The sequence below is a fragment of the Diceros bicornis genome, chromosome 25 (genome assembly GCF_020826845.1).
Source record: "Diceros bicornis minor isolate mBicDic1 chromosome 25, mDicBic1.mat.cur, whole genome shotgun sequence".
In the NCBI taxonomy this organism is placed as follows: domain Eukaryota; kingdom Metazoa; phylum Chordata; class Mammalia; order Perissodactyla; family Rhinocerotidae; genus Diceros; species Diceros bicornis.
Window position 1 is genome coordinate 42,966,323 of NC_080764.1, and position 25,692 is coordinate 42,992,014.

At 39.1% G+C, this 25,692-nt stretch overlaps 1 protein-coding gene across 5 annotated transcripts in view; it reads left to right on the forward strand.

Annotated features, from left to right (window-relative positions):
- The first annotated feature begins 882 nt into the window (after positions 1-882).
- Positions 883-25,692, forward strand: part of OSBPL8 (oxysterol binding protein like 8) — a 207,204-nt gene continuing 182,394 nt past the window's right edge. For all 5 annotated transcript variants that reach the window (XM_058568744.1, XM_058568745.1, XM_058568746.1 and 2 more), the window contains exon 1: positions 883-1,172. The gene's annotated coding sequence lies outside the window, so the exon portion shown is untranslated. The remainder of the gene's footprint in view (positions 1,173-25,692) is intronic.

A 25,692-nucleotide genomic window follows, 5' to 3' on the forward strand; every position in this document is an offset into this window, starting at 1 on the left:
TTTTCCTCTCATCAACAGGGTTGGGGGTGAGTCCTCAAACCACGGTTAAAAAGGAAAGGAAAAGGTTATGTTCAAAAGTTAAGATACTTGAATAAAACCAAGAACCAGGCTTTATTTTAAAAATGGAACGAACTGCCAAATTCCTGTGTGTTTAAACTGCCACCAACCTAACACACTGTAAAACTTAATGACTGTAAAACTGGCAAGGAGGATGCTGAACATGACTAGGAACAAAAATAAGTTTGCTAGGCTATTTTCATCCCAGCGTGATTGAAATGCACCATCCTTTCTTCAAAAATATAAACCTCTAATGAAGAAAACAGTATATTAAATGCCACAATTAACGTGCTACTAGAAATAGGAACAAGCAGTTCAACTGCTCCAAGCCAGACACCACGAGGCCTTCTTTTCCCTTTGTCTGACTGTAACTCTGGCCCAGCCCCAGGCTGGGAGGCGCCTCTGCCAGGGCCTGAGCCGGCGGGGGTCCAGCGCCCGGACCCGGAGCCCTGCTGCGCGCCTCCTCCGACCGGGCAGGGTCCTGCACGACCCGCCCCGAGGGCCTCGCCTTGGCACGTCCCGGCGCGGAGCGGCCGGCGGTGGGCTCGTAGCCCGGGGCCGCCCTCGGGCGTGCGGAGGCGATCGGGCGATAAGACGCCGGCAGAGCCGGACGTTGACAGTTACTCCCGCGCAGCGCCGCCCGCCGCCCGCCGCCCGCTGGGAGGCCGCTCCTGGCGCCCCCGCGCCGGCGCGTGACGGGAAGGGGGCGTGGCCGGGCCGCGGGCCGGGGGCGGGGCCGCAGGGGAGGGCGCGCGGCGGGCAGAGATCCTGGCGGCGCGGGGCCCAGAGAGGCGGCGGCGCGGCCGATGACAGCATTAGGGCGCGACGCGCTCCCGGCCGGGCAGCGGTGGTAGCGGAGCCTGAGCGGCTGCGGCTTGAGCTTTCGCCGCAGCGGCAGCCCCGCCGGTTCCCGGCAGACGGAGGGAAGGTGGGGCCCGCTCGGCCGGTGGAGCGCCGGGCCGGAGTTCCCGCCCCCTCGCGGGCCGAGCCGGCAGCGCCTCCGCGGCGGCGAGACAGCGCCCTCGGTCCGGGCTCGCGCTCCAGCTGCCGCCGGCGACAGCGGCCGAGAGAAGTTGGGGTCCGGCCGGACGGGCGCCCCCAGGGGCTCCGCGCCGGTGAGTGTGGCGCCGGTCCCTGAGGCGGGGGCGGCGGGTCCGCCTGCCCCCGGACGACGGCAGCTCCGACCCCACGTTCTGAGCTCGGGCCGCGGGGCCGAGTGCCTCTGGCTCTTGGTCCCCTTCCGGAGTGGCGGATTCTCGAGGCTGGCGGGGCTGGGTGCTCCGGGGCCCACGGGGGTGCGTCTGCAACCTGACAAAGCGGCGGCGGGGCCGGGTGGTGCGAGGTGGGAGCGGCCCGACTGCCGCCGCCTCCCGAAGTTCGGGCGCACGCGGGTCGCCGGCGGCCCCCGCGCCCGGAGGGCTGGCGCGTTGTCACTTGGCGCGGTTAAGGCGAGGCCCCGTTTTCCTGTGACAGCCCCGGCGGAGGCCGCGCCGCGCACTGCAGCCCGCGCCCGCCCTCGAGAGCCGGGCGGCACGGCGCCGTGCCTCCACACCTCGGCTCCTGCGCCTCGTCACGCGGCCGGAGGGCGCAGCCTCCGCCGTGCTGGTAACTGCAGCGCTGGGTTCTGAGCCGTCTCTCCGCGGCGAGTCGGGTTCCGCGGAGCCTCGCGGGCAGCGCGCTGGTGCTTCACTGAGCCACCCGCGCAAGACCGGCCGAGGCGAAACGACGGCGTAGGCAGACTTTCCATTCACAAAAGTCCTGTCGCGCTCTTCCGTGTGAGAGACGTCTGCGTTGCGGAACATGCCTAATTTCATTTTATCTCAATGCTGTCTGAAATAATAGGTAACTTGGGCTCCTATTTAAACAGGGAAAACTTATCTAACTGATGCTGTAAGCATATTTGCATTAAATAAATAATTTAATGAAGTTTTTGCCTCCTTATCCTGAAAGACTTAAATGACTTCTAAGTGGTATTAGAATGCCCTGCGTATGGTAGGGTTATTAGTTTTTATTACCCTCTCCTGAAACTTGCCCTCAAATTAGTGCCGCTTTAGGTCTTTTCAAACAATCATTTAAAACAGGTTTTTTTTTTTTTTTTTTTTTTTAACCTCCCTTTGGATTCCAAGGAGAGCAAGGATTGTAGAGGAACGTGGGTGAATTGCTTGTTAGGTTTTCTCGGTCCCATCAGGTGTCATCTAAACTTGATCATACTGAAAGACTATGGTCAATTTCTGTGCTTGCTAGAATCTGTTTTGCGGTGAAATTATTAAGATTGTGCTAGTTTTATAAAACAGGTTGGGGAAGGAGGAGTAAGGGCATGTAATTTGTTCTCTATTAAAAGTACAACTAATTTCAAATATTTGTTACCCCCGTTTGGATAGAGCTATGTATGGAATGACTACAGTGTGCCTCTCCGAGTGCTGGGAAAGGAACAGATGCGACATAAGAACTACCTTTTAGGTGTTTAATTGTGGAGATTAAGTTGTTGGGGTCAAATTCCAGGTGAACCGATTGATCCACAATACGTTGTAGACAGATGCTTAGAAATACCTGTTTAATTAAAAATGGTCATGGTTTATTTCTCTTTTGTCAAATCATATTTATTGTATCTGTGATCTGTGAAAAGATGCTGCTATATATTTTCAGTTAGGATGTTACTCCGTTTTAGAGGCAATCGAATATGTTTCTTATGACACATTTATGGCAGTTATAAATTTGGCAATATCTAGTTTCTTGGCTCATTTTTTAAATTGAAAAACCTTAAAATATATTTTGGGGATAAATGTACAATTCTGTGTAATGAAGTTGTGTTTTAGTTTGTTTTTGATTTAAGAAAGAAGTGATAAAATTATGAATTTACAAAATCTGCATTACAAAAGGATCTTTCTTGTTAAAGGACAGATTGCAGAATTTCTTTAACTAGTGAGTGCACTTAGTACATATAAACTTGGTTTGGTTTATAAATAATCCTTCAAGAGTAAGTTACTTGAATTGAAGCATGAGCAACAAAATAAAGAATTGATACTTAGGTGTAGTTTTCTAATATTATTTTGGAAAATTCTTATCCTAATAGCAATACCTGAAGTATTTTAATATTTTTAATATCCAAAGCTGAACACATTTATAGCAATGATCTTGAGCATTGGGGGATTCAAAAGTAGAAGACTCATGTCCTACCTTATTCTTATGAATATAGTCTACAGATTATACATAAATACAACTTGAATTAAAAAGCCTCTGAGTACTTCATTAACGAAGGCAGCTGGGGGCAAGGAGACTGATGGAGGTGCTTGACTGGAGCAGTTGTGGCTGAAGTGTAGTTTCCTTGTGGATGGGACATGGGAAGAGATGTCTGGACTCATGTGTGAAGATTTCATGTCACTATGTGGGAAACCTCTGAGAGATTTTAGACCTATCCTTCCTTCCTCCTTGGTCCCCACCCCGTCATATATCCTCTCAAAGGAATGACGTTGAAGGTCTCATCTGGAAGACATAGAAGGGATTCTTCCTTCCTGAAAAGTGTTATCAAGTTTGCAAGGGAGAAAGCTTCCTTCAGAGACCTTGGAGGGAAGGAATCCTTGTCCTGGAACAGCATACTCTTATACCTTATCTTATTTTTACCTTTGTTAAGGTTGCAGACAGTGTAAGCTCTCTATGAGAGCAAGCACCTTGTCTGTTTTGCTCACCATTGACTCTCCAAGTGCTTAATAGTTACTGAATGAAAAAATGTAGTTGCAGATGCATGACTGGAGAACAAAAAGGAGTATGTGATAATGTAGTCCAAATTAGGTACAAGCGGTGAGGTGATAGAGGAAGGATGTTGGCTTGGGCGGAGGGAGTAGGTCATTTCATCTGGGAAACTTTCTTGGAGGAGGTGATTTTTTTTTTTTTTTTAATTGATGTTTTAATGGTTTCTAACATTGTGAAATTTTGGGTTGTACATTTTTGTTTGTCCATCACCCCATATATGACTCCCTTCACCCCTTGTGCCCACCCCCCACCCCCACTGCCTGGGTAACCACAGTCCAGTTTTCTCTGTCCATGTGTTGGTTTATATTCCACATATGAGTGAGATCATACAGTGTTTTGTCTTTCTCTTTCTGGCTTATTTCACTTAACATAATACGCTCCAGGCCCATCCATGTTGTTGCAAATGGGACGATTTTGTCTTTTTTTATGGCTGAGTAGTATTCCATTGTATATATATAGAGGAGGTGATTTTTGAGTTCCCTATGTCTGAAGATAAGCAGATGTTCTAAGGGGGTAGACAGCATGAACCAAAGCATTTAAATTGGACCGGGTAGTCATGTCAGATTAAGCACAGTGAGTCTTTTTTGGTAACATTATGAAGAATTTTTCTTCTCCCCTTAGAACTGTTGCCTCTCCCAGATAAAAAGATTGGCATACCTTATAAGAGCTAAGATTTAGGGTACTTGAGTTTTGGAAGCGACAGTGGTGCAGGGAAAGCAGGAGCATTGAACTCCATTGAGCATGGAGTTCTGATTGCATCTGATACAAGCAAGTGTCCTTGGGCAAATCACTTGGCCTTAGTTTTCTCATTTGTAAAAGGATAATAATCCTTATCCTACGCAGGTTGGGAGAATGAAATCACGAAAAATATATGGAAGTACCTACCTCAGTGTCTAACGCATGGGAGAACTTCAACAGACATTAAATTATTTAAAACATTTCTTTGTCTTTAGATCTTTAAAAACTATTTTGGTGTATTTATCATGAACCCTAATATCTACTTGAGCTTCGAGTTGACCCGTGGTATTACCTTTAAATTTATCAGTATCAAAATTTTAGATGCTTAGTTTTCTTTCAGTCAAGCATTTCTGGTGGAAATGAGGCTTGATTGTGTTACTTCATAATGTTACAGACCACAGGGAATGCTAGATGCCTGAAATTTTTAAAGCTTTAAGTAAGGGATATGTGTGGCTGAAAATCTGAGCCTTTAGGCTTTTCTTATCTACAGTCTTTGTTTTTGAAGAAATTGCACTTGCCTGTCATGTCATCTTTCTATTCATTGTTGTGAAGAAACGGGATTTTCCTGCTATTAAGGAAAAAAAAAATACCCAAAATACCCTCTGTGTATTTTTAGTGATCTGAGTGACAGTAAACCATGAAGGATCTCTACCTGCTGTCCTTTATTTTAGAATTCAGTAGTTTTTGAGCAGGCTAATAGACTTCTTCATCGTTTCTTATCTAAGCTTTTTGCTTCAGTAGCTGTTTGTTCTTTTGTGAATCTCAAAATTTCATTATACTTTGTGGAATCTTTGTAGTGTTTATAATCCATGGGGCAGCCTGTCCTTTGTATAATATTCGGAAGGGGATTTTATTATAAAAAGACTAAAAAGCGTCTTGAGTCTTCAAATGATGAAGAAAACAGTTAGCCACCATCTTCCATATTCAAAAAGGACTGAAAAAAAGAGGAAATGGTTTTTGAGCTTGAAGACTCTTTGGATAAAAAAGGAGAAACTGTTTAATTTAGGGTTGTTAAAAACATGATAGATTCAGGGATAGATTGTTATAGCTCCTGAAGGTGTCTTAGTAGGAGTGGTTGGTCATAATAATAATAATAGCCAATATGTGTTGACTGCTAACTATGTGCCAGGCACTACTTTAAAAGTACTTGCGTTATGTTATCACATTTAACCCTCACAACAATCCCCCCAATCAGGCTGTTTTCTTGTCCTTTTTTAAACCTCCGGCCCTGAGAGATGAACTAGTAGGTAGTGGAGCCAGGATCTGAACTAAACCTGAGTCACAGGGAGGCTAAGTAGCAGGTGATGGAGCCTACCAAAAGGATTTGAGTTGGAGGTTTAACCTGACCTTTGACTTCAGAGCCTGTGCTTTTAACCAACGAATTATACTGCCCTGTATAGTTTATTCACAGGTGCCCCCTGTGACAGATCTTGACCTTCATGATCTTTCTGAGTCTATTTTGACTGTATGATTTGATGAATATAAACTTTGTAATAAGACGGCATGTAGCCTTGATATTTTCTTTTATTTCACATGTATTTAACTGACATCCTATTTTTTAAATCTTAAAAATACTTGAAGTAAAGCAAATAATCCTTTATTGTTTATTCAGTTGCCATTTTCTCACTAGGAAATTCCAGACTAAACTAGAGATATAAGAGCATAATAGATACAGTATTTTAAGGTGACTTGTTACAATTTTTAAAATTTATACTTTTTTTTTTTAGAGAGTTAAGACTTATGCACAGAATTGGTGCGGATGGTTTTCAGGTAGTGGTATTTGAGGGACACAAATCTATGTAATTGAAATTTATCCTTTTGAAATTTAAATTTCCACCTTAAAGTAACTTGTTTTTTGGCTGCCAAATGGCACGTATTAGCAGGAGTAGTTTATCAGATTACATAGTTTCTTAAAAAGAAGGCTCAGGCTCCTGTGGAAATTATGAAATCTCTGTAGCTACATTTTGATGGAGTGGGAGCACGGTAGATCTGGGAGAGAGCAGTCCAGTCTAGGTAACATTATTTCTGTGGAAGAGCAAGGAGGTTGGATGCCTTGGATATGAGGACACAGGTCCATTGTTCAAGTGGAGGTGGGGTGAGGGACTTCTGAAGACTAGCTTTGCTTTATTGTATAATTTTGCCTATTGTTTTGACTATAATAATATTTCAGATTAGCAGTCCTGAAGTAAAGACAGACAGTGCTGTGCATCATAGTAGGGAGTTTATAATAGTTCCTAGGCTGTTTTGCAAGATGTGGATGCTTTATAAGTATTCATTGATGATCTTGGAAGGACTCTCTTACTACCTGTTATTTTAGAAATCTAGAAAGGCTCTGAAGCCAGACTGCTTACGTTCAGAACCTGCACAACCACTCAGTGGCTTATTGCCCTGGACCTGCCCCTTTGCTGACTTGGGATGGCCATAGGGGAAGAAAATGCTGTATTTAGACAGTGTGAAGCCTGGAGATGCACCCTCTGAGTTTCCCGTGGTTCTTAAGTGGTATGAAAGAGATCTGGAAGTTCTCACGTAATCCTAGTGAAGGAAATAGAAGTGAACAGGGTGAGAGCCAGCAAGCCTTTCATGAGGCTACTCTTGTGAGAAGGGCCATGCAGTAGAGGTTGTGGGGAGGGCGGCTGTGGCAGATTCAGCTCAGTGCCCACCAAAATTTGTGTTCCTTCTTGCTGTAGTATAGTTAACACTGGCAAGTGGTTGCTCAGCCGGGAACACATTTCTCAGTCCTTCTCTCCTCTACTCCCATCCTCCTTTCCTGCATCTAGGTGGGGCCATGTGACTGGTTTTTGCCAGTGGAATGTGAATGGAAATGATGTGTTGTTGTTTCTGGGTTGAGGTGGCAGAAAAGCAGGTGTTCTTGATCCACCTTCTCTTTTCCAGTCCAAGGGCCAGATGCAGAGGCCGGGGCTCTTAGGGGGTGGTAGAGCCATAAGATTGGAAGGATCTAGAGTCCCTAAATTACCATGTGGAAGAAAGCTGTGCACCACACAAGGGCACCCACAAGGGATTGTAATTTTAATGGGAAATTTTAATTGTGTGAAGTTACTGAAAATTTGGGGTTTATTTGTTAAGCAGCTAGTGTTTACTAAACTTATAAGCATGGGTTGCATAGAAGAGGTAGCTGAGGTCCTAAGAATATCCACACCAACAGAAGGTGTGGCTGAGGTAGGGCCAACTTAGGAGATCTACTGGATGCTGTTCCAACATACTCATCAGATATGCCGTTATGACTCAGTCAAACCTCAGAAGCTCATGAGGACCCAGTCCATGGGTCTACATTCAGACCAATCGTAACACTCCCTGGGCCCAAGAAAGCTTTCCTCTGTGCCCAGATACCATCATAAGAATGAGGAGCAGAGAGAAACTATAAAAGTGTGTAGAGTTTCCTTAAAGCAAAGTTCTCCAACTTGGCGGTGTTGACATTTTGGGCTGGATAGTTCTTGTTTGTAAGTGGCTGTCCTGTGCATTGTAGGATGTAGCAACATCCCTATCCTCTGCCCGTTAGATGCCAGTAGCACCTCCCCTAATACAACCAGAGAGGTCTCTAGACATTGCCAAATATCACCTGAGGGGCAAAATCACCCCCAGTAGAGAACTACTGCCTTAAAAACTGAGTTCACCTGAAAGAAATTATTTAAACTGAAAAGAACTTATCTTTAAAGGATTTTTTTCTCCTCTTAGGAGATGGGTGGAGTTCATGGGGAGGTTTGTTTATGAGTATGCAACAAAGGAAGCTATGTTGTTTTTATAAAACACAGTGATTTTTATTGAATGTTGATCCACACTTCTATTAATTTGTCAATTTAGACATTATCTTGATTTGTGATTTTTTCTTTGTTCTTTCCTTCTCCTTTTCAATTGGTAGCTATACTTCTTATTGTCTAGATAAACACATTTCCGCCCACCCCCAGCCGTCATGTGCATAGGTTCTCTCTAAATGATGAAAACCAATAAATAGTTTCCATATTATGACTATGTAAATATTATTTAATGCTGGGCCAACTAGTATGCTCAGATTATGATTTTTTCTCTAAACATCTTGTTAAGCAGCCCTTGGGCCACTTGAAGAAAAATGTTGATAACATCAAGGTCCAGTGAATTTTATTTGTTTTATCACTTGCTAAGGATATAGCCATTGAATTAAAAGAAAAATTTTGACATGACTTCCTGTTTTCTTGGTGTTTCTGATTGCCCCCTTTTCTTGTACTGTGTGCCTTAGTCATAGTCTCCCCCACTCCCCCAGCTCTTCAGCATACTATCTGTTGTATTGTGTTCCCTATTTATCTGGAATTAGCTGTGATTCTGCCTCAATTTGGACTAGTTGCCTTTTAGGTCTCTTCCTGGAACTTTCTTTCACTGTACTCTTTGATACATTCTATTCTAGATTTTTCTTTTTTTCTAAATTTACTTGATCTTTTTTCTGGAGTACATCCTCAAGTAACTTCCTAAAAAAGTGTGTTTGAAAGGCAAACTTGCTGAATTGTTCTGTGTACAAAAATGTCTTCATTCTACTCTCACATTTGACTGATAGTTTGGCAGGGTACAATATTGTAGGTTGCAAATAATTTTCCTTCAGAACTCTGAGAACATTGCTCTGTTGTCCTCTAGCACCAGGGATGCTGATTGGAAGTCATATGATGTCTAGTTCACTGTCCTTTTAAGGCGATATTCTTTATTCTGAAAGCTTGTAGGATCTTCATTTTATCTTTCTGCTACAAAATCTTAATGAGGTGTATAGGTTGTTTCTGTTTTGTTTTGGTTATTTGTTCTAGGCACTCAGCTGCCCTTATTGTCAGATCCCTCTTCAACTCGTGGAAAGTCCCTTCTGTTCTGTCTTTGGTATTGTCCTCCCTTCACTTTCTTCTTTGCTCTTCAGTAGGCAGATGTTCTCTCTCTTGGACTGATCCTCCTTGTCTCATCCTTACTTTCATGTTTTGTGATTGTGTTTGCTCTGTGTTCAGGAAATTATTTTTTTTTCCTAGTTTTCTGGATGATTTTTTTGGGGGTAATCTGTGAATTTTCTTGTTCTCTTTTTCTTTTCCTACCATTTTTTTCTTGTTTTATGTTGCAATATTGTCTCTAGTCTCAGAATATGTAAAGTAGATTCTTTTTTTTTTTTTTTTTTGCTGGGAAAGATTCGCCCTGGCCTAACATCTGTTGCCAATCTTCCTCTCTCTTGTCTTTTTTTTTCTTTTTTCCTCCCCAAAGCCCCAGTACATGGTTGTATATCCTAGTTGTAAGTCCTTTTAGTTCTTCTGTGTGAGTTGCCACCACAGCATGGCTGCTGAGAGACGAGTGGTGTGGTTCCGCACCCACGAACTGAACCTGGGCTGCCGAAGCGGAGTGCGCTGACCTTGAACCGCTAGGCCATCAGGGCTGCGTCTAAAGTAGATTTTTATAAGATATCTCGTGTTTCCTCAATTATCTCCTTTTCCCCTCTGGTCGGTTTTATGTTTGTGTTTGTAATCATTCTTTTTCATGCTTAGTTTTCCTTATATGCCTGATGATTCTTTGTTGTCCATTCACATTTCAGACAGAAGGACTGGGTTCCTCATCTGGGTCTCCCCACTCCCGCTGGTTCCTTGGACTATTTTCCCTATTAGGTTTTTCCCTTGAGTAGGAACGCTGGACACAGCGCTTTGGGAGCAGGACAGTATAGGTTGGGGCTTGTCTACTGACAGGCATTGTTTTAAGGTAAGAGGGAGGGGAGCTAGCTTCCAGGCTGTGAGCCCTCTAAATGCGATGGGAAGAGTTTATTACTTTGTGCCAGCATCCCCACTTAGCTTTCCCTAGAAAAATCATTCACTTATTTTTCCTTTTTTTTTTTTATTGTGAGGAAGATCAGCCCTGAGCTAACATCTGTGCCGGTCTTCCTCTACTTTATGGGACGCCACCACAGCATGGCTTGACGAGCGATGAGTCGGTGTGGGCCTGGGATCTGAACTCCTGAACCCTGGGCTGCTGAATCGGGAGCGCTCGCACTTAACCGCTTGCACCACTGGGCCGGCCCATCATTCACTTTCTTTAGAGAAAAGCTGACTCTCTTTTTGCCTGGAGGCAAATGTCGGTTGTTTAGGTGCTGCTTGGAGATGAGAGATGGGAAATATAGTTGTCCCTTATGCAGTCAGTCAAGTAATATTTAATTCTCCTGTTTTTAGCCCCACTAGTCGCACCCTTTGCTATACCCTTTATTTTGCAATCATGCTTCTCTGGGGGCCTATCAGGTGTATTGGTTGCCACCCTTTTGCCTCCCTCTTAAAGGGTATAATGAGGCTGTGGCTTCCTCTGCTTGCTTTTTTTTGTTGTTGTTGTTTGTTTGTTTGTTTTTTTTAAATAATTTTATTTATTTATTTTACCCCCCAAAGCCCCAGTAGATAGTTGTATGTCATAGCTGCACATCCTTTTAGTTGCTGTATGTGGGACGTGGCCTCAGCATGGCCGGAGAAGCGGTGTGTCGGTGCGCGCCTGGGATCCGAACCCGGGCCGCCAGCAGCGGAGCACACGCTCTTAACCGCTAAGCCACGGGGCCACCCCAAAAAATTCCTCTGCTTGTTTTATCAATCACTCTCACATCTACTTTCATCTTTCAGAAATTTGTTGAATTCCCTCTCTACCTCTATCTCCAATTTTAATTTCTTTGCTCTTAAGTTTTATTTCTTTCTGTATAAATTGTTTTTATTTCAATAGGATATCTGGAGTAACTGGAGGGATATTTAGTCCACTATCTTTTATTGGAGTCCTGTTCTAGCTTCTTAAACAGAGGTTATAGAACTATTGACCTATTTTTTTGTTAATGCAGATTTATTCATAGAAATTGTGATCATGATACTGTGTTAAAATACAGTGATGTTCCTACACTATTGATTTATATAGGTCTTTGTATCTTTATGCCAGTTGGTCCTAAAACTTATGCCTGTTTTGAATTCTTGCTTGCTTAGTTTTTTTGTTTCCTCTTAAGTTGTCATTTACCCCGGCTCCCACTTGTCATTTACCATCCTCTTGCCATTTCTAGTTTGTTACTTGGAAACTGATGGAGACCGTTTAGAATTGTGCATAAAATAGTAACTTTGCTCCAGAGAATGGCATGTCAGCTTTAAGCCCATGGCTCTTGTGACATTTTGATTATTCAGAAGTCTTTACTTGTTTTCTGTTTCTCAGCTGTGTCCAGACAGGCGAGGTGTTATTCTTTTTCATTTACTTCTCTGCCTCAATTGTTAGATACTTTGGTTCATTAGTTATTGATATTTTCCCCTATTACTTTTCCTTCTCGTCTACCTTGTTATCTTTGGTACTTTAAATGTTGAGGTTAGATTGCCTCGCTAGTTCACTGAAGGCGTTAATTTTCATCTCCTTCTTTCATTTTATTCTCATAAAAATTTCCCAGTGTGGTTTTAAACTTTCTTTAACTTGTTCTCTTTTTTAGTTCCCAGTCTCCTTTCCTGAATCTTGAGGCTCCATATTGATTGACTCTAAATTATCCTGGGCAAATACGTTTAAATTGATCTATTTCTTTGTCCTCTCTTCTATGATATTGCTACATTTCCCCATTAATCTTGTTCAGTTCTTCTCTTGTGAGACTCTGTAATTCTTTTTTCAACCACTGTGGTTTCAACTGCTGGAGTGTGTGTCTTTTATGATTGGAGTTATAATCTTCCTGCAATCAGAAGTTTTTACAATCCAGATTTTAAAAAGGCCCCCTGCTTTGAAGTTGAAATCCTGTCAGAAGGGTTGTGATTTGGAAGGCTTAACCCCTGGATTTGGCCTGATTATATAAGATAGTATAAAACCTACGTAGTCAATGCTGATTTGAAATTTAAAGTAGCTTAGATAATAAATCGGTTCTTGTGCAGCCTCTTTATTTGCCTAATGTAGAAGAAGTCAAAGTTGTGAATATTCCCTAACTCAGTTGACAGCTAGTTGCTGCTTATTTTGTGAACTTTCTCCATATTCTGTGAAACTCCTGATTTTAGAATCCAGAGATTCGATTAGATAGTGGTTATACGCCTCTTGCTTTACTTTTTTCATGTCTTCTAAGCGTTTTCCCTTTCATGATTCTCTTTCATGATTAATTTCCTTTCAGACTGGCTCATTACAGTATCCTTTATTGCTTTTATTACGTTTACAGTTTTGGTACTTTTTCTCACTGTTCCTGAAATTTTGAAATAGAATCTTCAGCATTATATAGATAATACTTTGACTGTTTTCAAAAGTTTCATTATTTGGGAAATTATGGTTTTAATTTATTTTTATTTTATCTTTATTTTCCCAAGAATTTATGATTAGGATGTAGGAATTAAAAAAAGAATACCCTGTCATTATGGAGGAAAAATTCCTCTGCAAAAACAGAGATTCATTTAAGAGGTTGATGGCTTAATGTACTTAACATTTTGACTAGCAAAGTCTTACTTATTTGGTTTTCTTTTGGGGCTTCTTAATTCACAGTAGTAATAATTAGCCTCTTCAAACTCATAAGTTAAAATTAATCAGTGATACATTTTGTGGCTATGAGACAAATTATGATTTTAATTAAATTCAGAAAATATATGCTGTTTTGGTATTCTCTAAGAATTTTTTCATTATCATCATATTGATCAGTTTTCTTGTAGGAACAGGCTTTCAGTTTAAGAATTATCTCCATAGTTTCTCATTTTTGGTAGTCATTCTTAATTCAAGTATTAAAAATTGTGTTGGTTGTCATAGATCCTTTTTGAATTGGCATGCAGAAGTGTAATTATGTGTCTTGGTCACTTATATGATGAATTAAAGATGATGAGTGCTTTAGTTGTGGTAATTTATACCTTGAATTCAAAACCCAGAAGCATCTAGGTCAGAGTTTGGCACTCAGATACTCACTTTTCTTACATGCCTGAGATATAAAGCCATTACTTAGTCTGTATCAAAATAGGAAGAAATTGCTTTTGGGATTGAATAAGAAAGTCAGTAATAAAATTCCTTAGGATTGTCTTGAATTAACTTTAGATCTTGCATTTCAAGCTTTGATCCTTACTAAAGAACCCTCCACTTAAGTATGTTATGAATTTTACTTGTAGGAAACTAGGTAACTCTTTTGGTTTATTATAACCAGTTACCATACTTAATAAATGAGAAACACGTTCATTTTTTCTAGTATCTTGATTTAAAACAAGGTTCATATTTTCCTTAGAAAAGAACTTTTCGAGAAAACAGTGAAAATTTATGCAGAATGAGATAGTTTTAGCTGTAATTTAAAATATCTAACTTTAAAAACAGGCTTAAAATCCAAGGGAGACACTTAATATATAGGACTAAATTATTAATATACGATTGCCAGTGTCGTATTTGTAAGCATTGTCCTTAAGATGCCTTGATTTATTACTGTCTCAGAAACCCTCTTTGAAGGACCCTCTGTCACAGGCTTGTGCAATCTAGCATTACAAACACCAACTGGTTTAGTAAACAGATGCACTGGGAAAATAAGAAACCGGCCAGAAGTATTGTCTTTCCTGTTAAGTAACTGTGTGACCTTGGCAAACTACTTAGTCTGCAGGTTTTAGTAAAATAGAGAGTTTGGAACAGATAGCCTCTTAGGTTCTTTTGAGAATTCCTTGAAGATGTAAGAAGGGACTAGAATTCCAATCAGGTAATATATTATGTAATATAATCCTTATAATAGCTCTGAAATAGATGGTTTTACTTACATTTGACAGGTGGAATTATTCACGTTGTACAGACTCCATGTTCAAGTAACATGCTTAGTCACGTAGCTACTAAGGGGCCAACAAAAAGGTGAACCTTGGCCTCATTCTACAGCCATGTTCTTTTAGTTACCACACTGCCTCCCCACACCATGTGGTTACAGTAGACCACCAGATTTTATTCTTCAAGTTTGTTCCACGTCTTAATCGTGTAGTTTGCAGTAAATGTGCTTTTGCATTATAACATCTGTTATTTAGGAAATCAGAAGTCAGGGATCAGGCCTGTCTATGAGTTGTGCCCAAAGAAAAAATGTGACCAGTTTTTAAATAAATATACTAAAACTTATGTGTCTAAGAGATGACTGGTGTGTTCAGAGTTATCTTGAATTTATTTTAGTAATGTCACTGTTGTTCAAAAACACTTTTGGAACCATTCTTTTGGCATTTCTTTAATGCCTTCAGCCTCGTTCTTTTAACCTGTATTTTATGGTGGCAAATGACGTCTTTTGAGAATGGATTTGATATTTGGAAAGAGTGAGAAGTCATTCTGAACTGAGTCTCATACATAAGATTAGGGTTCAAAATGAGGAATGCTATTTTTAGTTAAAAATAAGCAGTGATTGGACCCGGCCCTGTGGTGAATGGTTAAGTTGGGTGTGCACAGCTTTGGTGGCCTGGGGTTCACGGGTTTGGATCTAGGGCGTGGACATACACCACTTGTCAGCCGTGTTGTGGCAGCAGCCCACATACAAAATAGAGGAAGATTGACACAGATGTTAGCTCAGGGCTAATCTTCCTCAGCAAAAAAATAATAATAATAATAATAAAATAATTTTAAAAAAGCAGTGATCAAAGGGATGAAACCTATTATTCTTGTGTCGTTTATAAGGTAGCTAAGGAAGTGATTAGGAAAGAGAAGTTCCAAATTGTTTTGTGTGATGGCAACTTGAAATGATCTCTAAAAGTGACTACTCCGAATGGAAATAACCTTTATTTGGATGTCAATTCTGCTATATTAGTTACAGTTTCTTCTTAAGATAGTTATACTTGTTAGTTCTCTGCCGCTTAGGCCAGTGCTATGCTGATTTATCCTGTACTTCAGAGAAAAAGAGTGGTGAATGAAATTGTACACGGCAGGTATTCTTTTCATTTTAAAGGAGATCAGAATCTATAGAATGTTTATTTGCATAATAATTTAATTCTTGGTTATATTCATATTTATTATGTAATTTGTGCTTATCTGTATTGAGGTTTCATTCCAGGCAGCTACCTCATCCCTTTTTCTAGCATGAACTAAACTTCTAAGTTGCTAAGCCTGAGTGTACTCTTTGATGCAGGTTTACACGTAAATTAATTTTTTTGCAAAAATTATTTTAGGCTGCATTATGAACTTATGTATTACTCAATGGCTTTTGGATACCAGTGCTGTAGTCTATGGGTGCAGATAATAAACAATAATATACATATGTATCTTGTTGCAGAGGAACTTGTGATAGGAAGATTTCATTTTATCTTTTGAAAGTATTATTTTCCTTGATATAAACTCCCAGATGGTGGAGTTGAATGAAGCTTCCTCATTTGTAAGTATTAAAGGATACTAAACATTGCCTCTAGTCCCTTTATTAATAATACTTTTCCTTTTGAGGTTTCAAAATAATTTAATGTTACAGGACCTTTGATTCAACAGGTATTTGAGTGCAAGTCACTATATACAAGGGGCTGAAAATTCACTGAAAACTAGGTAGACATGTGACCTCTTTGAGCTTGTGTGTGTGGGAAGAGTTGGTTTAGTTTAGACAGTAAACTACTCATTGCACGATTCACTGTGTAATCACCATTGTGGAAAGTGCTAAGATGAATGAATATAGGGTGATATAAGAATTTGCTGACATAGTGGGAGAGGGGAGCCAAGGAAGATGACTTAAGCTGAGGGAAAAATGAGGAATATTTCTGGCAGAATGTTTTGTTTAAATATCCTGGAACAGCAAGGAACTTGGCTTTTGCTAGGAACTGAAAGTCTGCTGTGGCTGGAGTGTAAGAAAAATGAGAATGATAGCAGTGTGGTGCAGTAGGCAAGGACTGGGTCATGCGAGGCTTGATAGATGATATTAAGGATTTTGATTTTTGTCTTAAGATCCTTTGGAAACCATTAGGATATTTTGAAATGATCAGGTTTAGAATGATCACTCTGGATGCTGTGTAAATAATGGTTTGGAGGTGGCCAGAATAGATGCTGGAAGATCTGTTAGGTTGTGTTGAAAATAAGATGCCTATGGTTTATCCAAGGGAGAATCTTGTAGGTCAGTGGTTCTCAAAGGTGTGTCACCTGGGAACTTATTAGAAATGCAGATTCTTGGGTTCTACCCAGACCTGTTGATTCAGAAACTTTTTCTGGGTGGAGCTCAGAAATCTGTTTTTAAATAAGCACTCCAGATGATTCTGACGCATCCTAAAGTTTTTGAACCTCTGCTGCAGGTCATTAGATATATGGTTTTTGAATGTAGGAGAAAGTTCTAGGCTGGTGATATAGATAGGGAGTGACTGCCTGAAGGTGGTAGTTGAAAGTGAGAGGAAGAGAAGAGGCTTTAACAGAATGAAACCTTGAGACACTTTAGTGTTAAAGTCCTGGACAGAGTGAGGAGAGCTAGTGAAAGAATCAAAAAAAGATTGGTTAGAGGAGAGTCTTTGAATAAGGGCGTGGCAAAGTAAATATTAATTTTGACAATGATCTTTGTGTGAGTAATTGTAGTGGAGTTACAGAGGTGGACACCAGCTTTCAATGGGTTGAGAAGGAGTGAAGGAAATATAATTTACTCATTTAAGACATTCTTACTCTTTGGACAGATATTTAATATTTCAAAATTATAAGAAATAAAAGTAAATAACCTTGACGGGCAGTTGACCAGCATAAGATTCTCTTGAGAACTATATAATAAAATCTCATTGTTTGGACCTATAGAAGACTGAGCTCAAGTTTACCATTGTCTTTACCATCTTGCAAGGAATGCCGTAGTATAATAATAGTTAAACTTACGGGAGGTGAGTGGGGGGATTGTTTACCAAGAATGCTTTTTTTTAACATGATTAAAACCACTTTAGCAGTATACATTTACATAAAAATAATTTTTAAATTACAAATACTGTTATTCATTATAAATAACAGTAATTCACTTTCTGTTACTATTATGTATCTAAAGAAAAATGTCTTTAAATACATTTTATAATTCAGAATTTTACTTTCTTTAATTACCTTAACTTGTTAGAATTATTCTAACATGTTAATGTTATGGTATTCTTAAGGGAAGACCACATTTAATGTGAAGACAAATTAAGATAATTTCAAGGTCAAGTCCAATTACAAAGTAATATCTTTGGAGGTGTGTGTGTGTGTATGTGTATGTGTGTGCGCATGCGTGCCTGTGAGCATGCGTGCACACAAGAATTGGGATGGAGAGGAAAGGGAGAGATAGGGAGACTGAGACTTAAGTCATTTTGACATGCATTTTCTTTTCTGGATGAGATATGTATTTGTCTAAAAATTTTTTTAATGAAAAAATGTGGTTATTACATCAACATGTGCTCACTAAAATGCAGCAGCTATAGAAACTCATAGTTAGTTTCTGTTGCCACTAGACCCCACTTTATGTCCAAAATAGCCCACTTATTAGCAGTTTGGTATTCTTCTAGATATTGCTCTCTCTATATATATACTTGTATGTATAATATTTTTAAAAACAGAGCTGGGATTATAATTCTGTTTTGCAGTTTTTTCACCAGTCAATACATCTTAAATCTAAAAGGCTGAATCCTAATAATTCCTTCCACTGACTTTATATTTTGTTCTTAGAACATTACCCCAGGGCTTAAGAGAATTGGGTTCCGATCTCTTTTTGCTCCATGATCTGGGGCAAGTCGCTTAACCCTTCTATTTAGTTTCTTCATCTGTAAAATTTAGAGATGGTGAGTGGTCGAAGAGTTCAAATAGCTCTAAAATTTATTAAGGAATGCTAGGATTTCAAAGGGCAGACATGTCCTTGAATTTTATATGGGAAGTGTTTAACTTAACCCACCTGTGAACACTTGAAGGGATACGTTCTTGCCAGTTAAAAACAGTGTTTGTGGGGAGGAAACTTGTTAGAAACAGGGTTCAAAAAGATGAACTGTCATTTACTAGCCTACTCAATAGGTGTACCTGCTGCTTTTAGGGTAGCACTGACAAAAAAAAAAAAGCTTTCTTAGAGCTGATTATGGTTTTTGACTGAAAATTCACACCCCTTTTTTTTGGGGTGTGGAATGTGGGCAGGTCTGTATTTGGCTGTAACCAGTTGACTCCTCATGGGAGATAAGACAAATGGGACTTACAGCCCGCTCAGCACTTTTTAAGGAATTGTGCTATCTTCTCACATAAGTGTCTTAGAAAAGTCAGGGCACTGGGATAGGTGCCTTTGGCATGAGGCCAGGAGCTGTGCTCGCTGCTCTTTGGCTTTCCACCCTGAGGTTATTAGCTAAGTAAAGTTTCCTCTGAAACCTTGAGAAGGCAAAGCAGTCTCAGTTTGAAGAATCTTTGGGTGGAGGTGTTTAGCTTTTGAATTAGCATTGCTGCGTTCTTGTTATTAATATTACATTTATTAAAAGAGAGTTTTTGTTTTTCTGCTTTCAGTGTTTTAAGTTGCCGATTTTATTTCCTTTTAATTTTTATCTGTTTTTAGTTGTTTTCATCTTTTTTGTCCATAGTGTTCTTTGTCCACTAGTATTTTATGCACTCTTTTTTTTTTTTAATCTATTGTGGTCATATTGGCTTTTAACATTGTATAAATTTCAGGTGTACATTATTATATTTCAGCTTCTGTATAGATTGCATTGTGTCCACCACCAATAGACTAGTTTTATCCATTACCATATGCAGTCTTTTCTTAATCTTTAGCTTTTATTTTTCTAATATTTTCTTGTCATATTTATATATTTTAAATTTCTTTGTCCTTTTCATTTGATTTTTTGCTTAAACTCTTTTTTAAAGTTTAGTTATTTTTTCCAAATAGGATTTTATTAAGGCAGAGACACAAATAACTATGAAGAAGAATGAGAAAACTAATGACTCCCAACAGTGGCTTGCCCAGGGAGAGCTTTAATTTAAATTTACTTTTTATTCATATCTGTGTGTATTCTTTTTTCTATATACATGGCCATTGAGTGGCATGGTTCTAATGTGGATAGCCCAAAATATACTTCACACTCTAAGCAAGAGATGCAGGATATTTTTTTTCCCTCCACTTATCCGATAGTAGTTCTTAGGGCTTCTCATAAGAGACTTTCTTATTCCCTTAAATTTTGAACCTCTCCCTCAAAGCTCTAATCTGAGTCATGCAGATGCACCACAGGCAAATTTCCCACCTCTAAATAAAATAAGCTTATTTCCAGTGATAAAGCCTTTGAACTATATTTAAAGGGACCGTTCTCATGTCTGTCATTTAAAAAGTTTCACAATCTTCATTTTAAAAACAATAAATAATCTTTAGCAGTATTGGCCTCCAAAAATCTCCTTTCAACAAAAAACAAAACAAAAAACAGTGATGGGTCTTAACTAATATTTTATTGCTAATCTTATTATTAAAAACTTTTTTCTAATTTATGTTTCTTAAGATAAGAAATTCCTTTTTTTTAGTTTATGTATAGAAAATGGTTTGAAAACTATTTTATAGTATGAAATACTATCATCAGGAAAAGAAATTTTAAAGGGAAAATCATTTGTGATTCTGAATGATATAAGACATCAATAATTTTTTTATGTGTTCATAAATATTCCAGCTATTACGTTGGTATATAACATGTGGGCCCAAGACAGCAAAAGTAGATAGATAAGGTCATTCTTTAGTTTTTACATGTTCTACGCTGAGCCAGGCCTCTCCTAATCCAGGCCTCTAACTGGATATTGCTCTGATGTAGGTAGAGCAGATCAAATCTTGTTGTTAACTGACTGTCACTACATAACTCAAGTTCCTTATTGAGAAGGGATGTTAATTTACTCCTGTAGCTTTGTTGTCCTCAGCATAGCTACACTGCTGCTGCTCTGTTCGAAGGTCAGCATTATTCCCCTAAAATATGTCGTCTCTCATTGTGCATCTTATTCTCGGTCTGCATTTCTGTACTTTTCTCTCATTCTGGCAACTAAATTAGCTCAAATTATTACTAGCTGTCTTGGCTGTCTCTTCCCAGAAATAAAGCACTGAAAAGACTTTTCTGTTCTATATATAAAATATAGAAAGGAATAACTTTGCCACATATGTAAAATCTTAGTAAAGATTTAAGTTAAACACCATAAGAATGCAAACCCTGCATTCTTTCATTAAACACCTTTAAATGAAAGAATACATGTAAAGTATACATGTAAAAATACTTCAAATTATAAATGCCCAAGAATCCTGATCTTGATGACATTACGTCTCTTGAAATATAATTATGGCATTCTGATACCTTTTAAGTAGCATGCCATGAGATAATTCTTGTTGTAGCTGATAGTTTTTAGGGGAGATTTTTTATATCTTGTTTTCCAGAATAACAATCACTTATAGAATTCAGATTCTGGAAAATGTAAAGGCTTTCATAATTGCGGGAGCATAATGACAGCTGCACAGCAAGTCCATATGTTGCTTAGCTATAATTATATTTTAATAATTACTTTTTTGGAGGGGAAGAACTATGGCTAACCTCCAAGAGACTGAAGCTGATGATTGTAAGCATTCATATTTTCTCAACAGAAAGAGCTTTTTCTTTTTTCTTATTTTAAACAGTTGAATATATTTATCTTGTATCATAGCATCAGCTGGATGAAGTTTCTATTCTGGATCCTACTGTAAATTAAAATGAATATTTGCATCAGGTGGGAAGATTACCTGTTTTTTTTATTCCAGCCATATGTGGACTTGCTGTCACAGGCATGCTAATTTTGCCATCGCCTACACACGACTTGCTCCTTCCTGCCTCCGTTCTATATGTTACCATTCCCTCCACCTGCCATGCCCTCCTTCCTTTCCATCCATTTCCCCCTACCCCTTTTTTTTTGAGTGAGGAAGATTGGCCCTGAGCTAACACCTGTTGGCAATCTTCCTGTTTTTTTTTTTTTTTTGCTTGAGGAATAGTGTCCCTAAGCTAACATCTGTGCCCATCTTCCTCTACTTTGTATGTGGGACGCTGCCACAGCATGCCTTGATGAGTGGTGTAGGTTCGTGCCTGGGATCTGAACCTGTGAACCCCAGGCCGCCGAAGTGTAGTGTGCTGAACCCAACCACTGTGCCACCAGCCAGCCCCTCCTTTTCTCCTTTTAAAACTGGCATCTAAAATTATTTCTTCTAGAAATTCTCCCGTGATTTACTCCATGTAACTGTTATTTTCTTGGTTTTACCTGAACACAACATGGATAGATACAGATTCAACTAGTATGTGTTGTTTTGCTGAGATGTACCAGGTATAGTGTTAACATCATTTAAATTTCAAAGCTGTCCTGTGAATTATTAGCATTTTACAAATGAAATTAAATAAATTCCCTCAGTTATATTTCTAGTTTTAGCTGTGTTAGAATTTGAACGTTTTTTGTGAGTTTAAAAATATTGCTTTTTATAATGCCATCCTGTGTTTCTCTGTCTGTAGTTTTTCCTTTCTTGCTCTCTACCACTTAACCTACCAAGAGTGCTTAAAAAACACCCACCAACCCGAAACTACTTTATTCAGATATAATTTATGTAGAATAAAATGCACTCCTTTTTTTTTTTTTTTTGGTGAGGAAGATTGGCACTGAGCTAACATCTGTGCCCATCTTCCTCTACTTTGTATATGGGACGCCTCCACAGCATAGCTTGGTGAGTGGTGCATAGGTCCGCACCCAGGATCTGAACCTGCAAACCCCGGGCCGCTGAAGCAGAACATGTGAACTTAACCACTATGCCACCAGGCCGGCCCCAAAATGCGTCTATTTTAAGTATATAATTTGACGCATTTAGACAGATGTATAGACTCATGTAACTACCACCACAGTCAAGATATAAAACATTTCCATTAGTCCCCAGAATCCCTTGTGCCCTTTCCACTTAGTGTTTTCCCCCTCCCCTTTCTCTTCCCCACTGTCTCAGCTCTCCCCCAGGTAACAGCTGATCTGGGTTCTGTCCACTGTGGATTGTTTTTGTCCTTTCTAGAATTTCACATAAATGAAATCATATAATGTGTACTCTTGTCTGGCTTCTTTTGCTCTGCATATTTTTGAGATTGTTCCTTTTTATTGCTGGATACTATTCCAGCAATGAATATACTACAATTTGTTTATCCATTCACTTAATGATAGGCATTTTACTTGTTTATAGTTTTTGGCTATTAAAATAAAGCTGCTATGAAAAATCCATGTACAATTCTTTGAGTGGACATATTTCTATTTCTCTTGGGTAAGTACCTAGGAGTGGCTGTACTATTTTGCATTCTCACCAACCATATATGCGAGTTCCTGTTGCTCTCCATCCTTGCCAACACTTGTCAGTTTAAAAGATTGTAGCCATTCTAGTTGTATGGTAGTATCTCATTGTGGTTTTTCATTTGCATTTCACTGATGACCAGTGGTATGGAGCGTCTTTCCATGGGTTTATTGGTCTTTTGTATCTTTTTTTGTAAATTGTTTAAATATGTTGTCTATTTAAAAATTGTTGTTTTCTTCTTATTATTGACTTTTAAGAGTTCTTTATATATTCTTTGTCATATATATGTATTGTGCATATTTTCTCCTAGTCTATGGCTTCCATTTTAATTTCTTAACTCTGTTTTTGAAGAGGAGAAGCTTTTAATTTTTATGAAGTTCAGCATTACCAATTTTTTATGGTTTGTGTTTTTTTTGTGTGTGTGTGTGTGAGGAAGATCGGCCCTGAGCTAACATCTGTCAATCCTCCTCTTTTTGCTGAGGAAGACTGGCCCTGGGCTAACATTCATGCCCATCTTCCTCCACTTTATATGGGACACCTGCCACAGCATGGCCTGACAAGTGGTGCAACGGTGTGTGCCTGGGATCCGAACTGGTGAACCCCGGGCTGCCGCAGCGGAGCGCGAGTGCTTAACCGCTTGCACCACTGAGCTGGCCCCTCATGGTTTGTGTTTTTAGTCTCCTAAGAAATTTTTGCCTACCCCAAATTTGTGAATATTTTTTCTTGTGTTTTATTCTAGAAGTTTTATAGTGTTGGCTTTTATGTTTAGCTCTGTGATTAATTTTAATTTTTGTGGTTATTATAAGAGTCAAGGTTTTTTTCTGTTAATGAAGATCCATTTTTTATTGAATTTTCTTTTCTGTTGGGTTTCTTTGGCACTTTTGTTGCAGATTAACTGACCATGTATGTGTGGTTCATTTCTGGACTCCCTATTCTGTTCCACTGATATATATGTGGTATGCCATTATCACACTTTTACTTTATTTTTATAGTAAGTTTTGGAGGTAGTGTAAATCCTCCAACCCAACATCAAAATCTTTGCATAATTTACTCTCTTGTCCCCATTGCTTGTGTTTGTGTATGTAGTGTTGATTTTGTTTTTCGTTTACTTGTTTTTGTTAGTTTCTGCTTTCAAAGATGTTGCCGCCAACAGGGGCTTTGTGCTTGCTTGTTTCCAGGGCGGACCTTGTTTGTATTAAGGAAGATGCTAAGTCCTCTCAGCTGGAGAGAGGAAATTAGGCAGCAGTGATGTTCTTCCTTTTCCTCATTCTCATTGGTAGTAAGCAACTCTGGGTTCCAATGGTACGTCCATATGATTTTTGAGGTGGTCAGTAAATTGGCGCTGCAATAGCAAAAGTGTGTACAAGAAGCCAAGTGTTTAAATACCAAATCTCAAACTTGACGGGAAATGCAATTGTAACACTTTTCAACTACTTTGAAATCATGTTTCTTTTTCTCCCCATCTTGTCTCTCTCTAACAGAAACATCCTAGCCTTGCCTAAAGCAGTCTTTTGCATGAATATGTGAGAAACTCTCATGGCAGTTGCCAAAACTCTAATCTGTGTTTAGTGGGAACATGTTGATAGAAGAAATATGTTAGATACAGATTGTATTTAGTTTCATTTCTGACCACATGTAAGTGGAAGGAAAAAATCCTGGATTAATGAATACCATTCTTGGTTTCAGAACAGCCCCCAGATGCTTTCATTTTTCTTCTTAACTGCCTTACTTTAGAGTAAAAATAATAGGAGAAAAGGTAAATGTAGCACATTCAATTATGTATTGATTCTGTACTTATCGAATCAATAATGTATATTCATGTGTATTTTTGGACCTTCCGATTAAATTGTGTGCTTTCCTAGACTGGGATTTTATCTTCCGTTTATTTTGTATCCCTTTTTAAAAACTTCACTTCTCACATACTAGAAATGTTGATGGATCCTGATTATGCATTTTAATTAACTTCTTCTAGTGAGTAAGTCCTAGACTATAGTAGAAAAGTATGTATTTTTTCTTCTTAATGAAATCACATTTCTCCTTTGAAACACATTTCTAAGCTTTGCACTTAACACAACTTAGAATTTTTGAAACCAGGTAGGTGATGAGGTGGCGGTAGGTTGATAGCTTCCCCTTTGTAAGTTGCTAGTATAGGCTAATTGTGATCCAGGGCCTTAGAAGGATTGGTCATCACTCTGTGTCTGCTCTTGTATTTGCTTTATAAAGACTGCAGTAGATTGTAAGATCAGTCAGACAAATGGAACTGTCAGTCAGCTGCTCAAATAGGTATTTTTAGATATGTCTCTCCTAGTACTAATCATGCAGTTGACCAGAAATCCTTCTTTTGATAGTGGGTGAGAAGATATGAAGCAGGAGCTCCAGAGGAAATGCCTTGGATTATTAGTAAGATCCAAACTAAAACCAAGGTAGAGATCACATTTCTGATTAAACACAATTTTTTCTCCTTAGGATTCTGATCAAAACCTGATATTGCATGGTGTTCATATGATAGATCTTATTTAATTGAATTAAAACACCTAGCTAGAAACACATAGGTGAATATTACACTATTGTATTTTTTTCTTATGATAGCATATATGGTGTTTTATGTTTAGGTCTGATATTGATTTCACTTTTGTAAATCTATTGAAAAACATTTTGAAGTTAACTTTTATTTTGTTCTGTTATTCAAAGGTCACCTATTTTGGTTATAAATGGTTGAAATAGTATCTGTCCATTTAGGGTTCTTTGGTTCAAGCAATGGGAAGCTTTGGCTAACTTAAATCAAATAATTTACCAGAATGATAAGCTCAGACTCTTGAAGTAAAAGCTGAAAAACTGAGTTTTAGAAACAACAGACTTGAGCAGCTTCAGGGATCTAGAGAGCAGGAAGCAATGGATAGTCTTTATGGAACCTCCGTTAGGAGAGTTCTTTTCTAACTGTTTTTCCATTTGTGTGATCACTCTGCACATGATGCAGAGAGTGAGACAGATAGGGCCTGATTGGC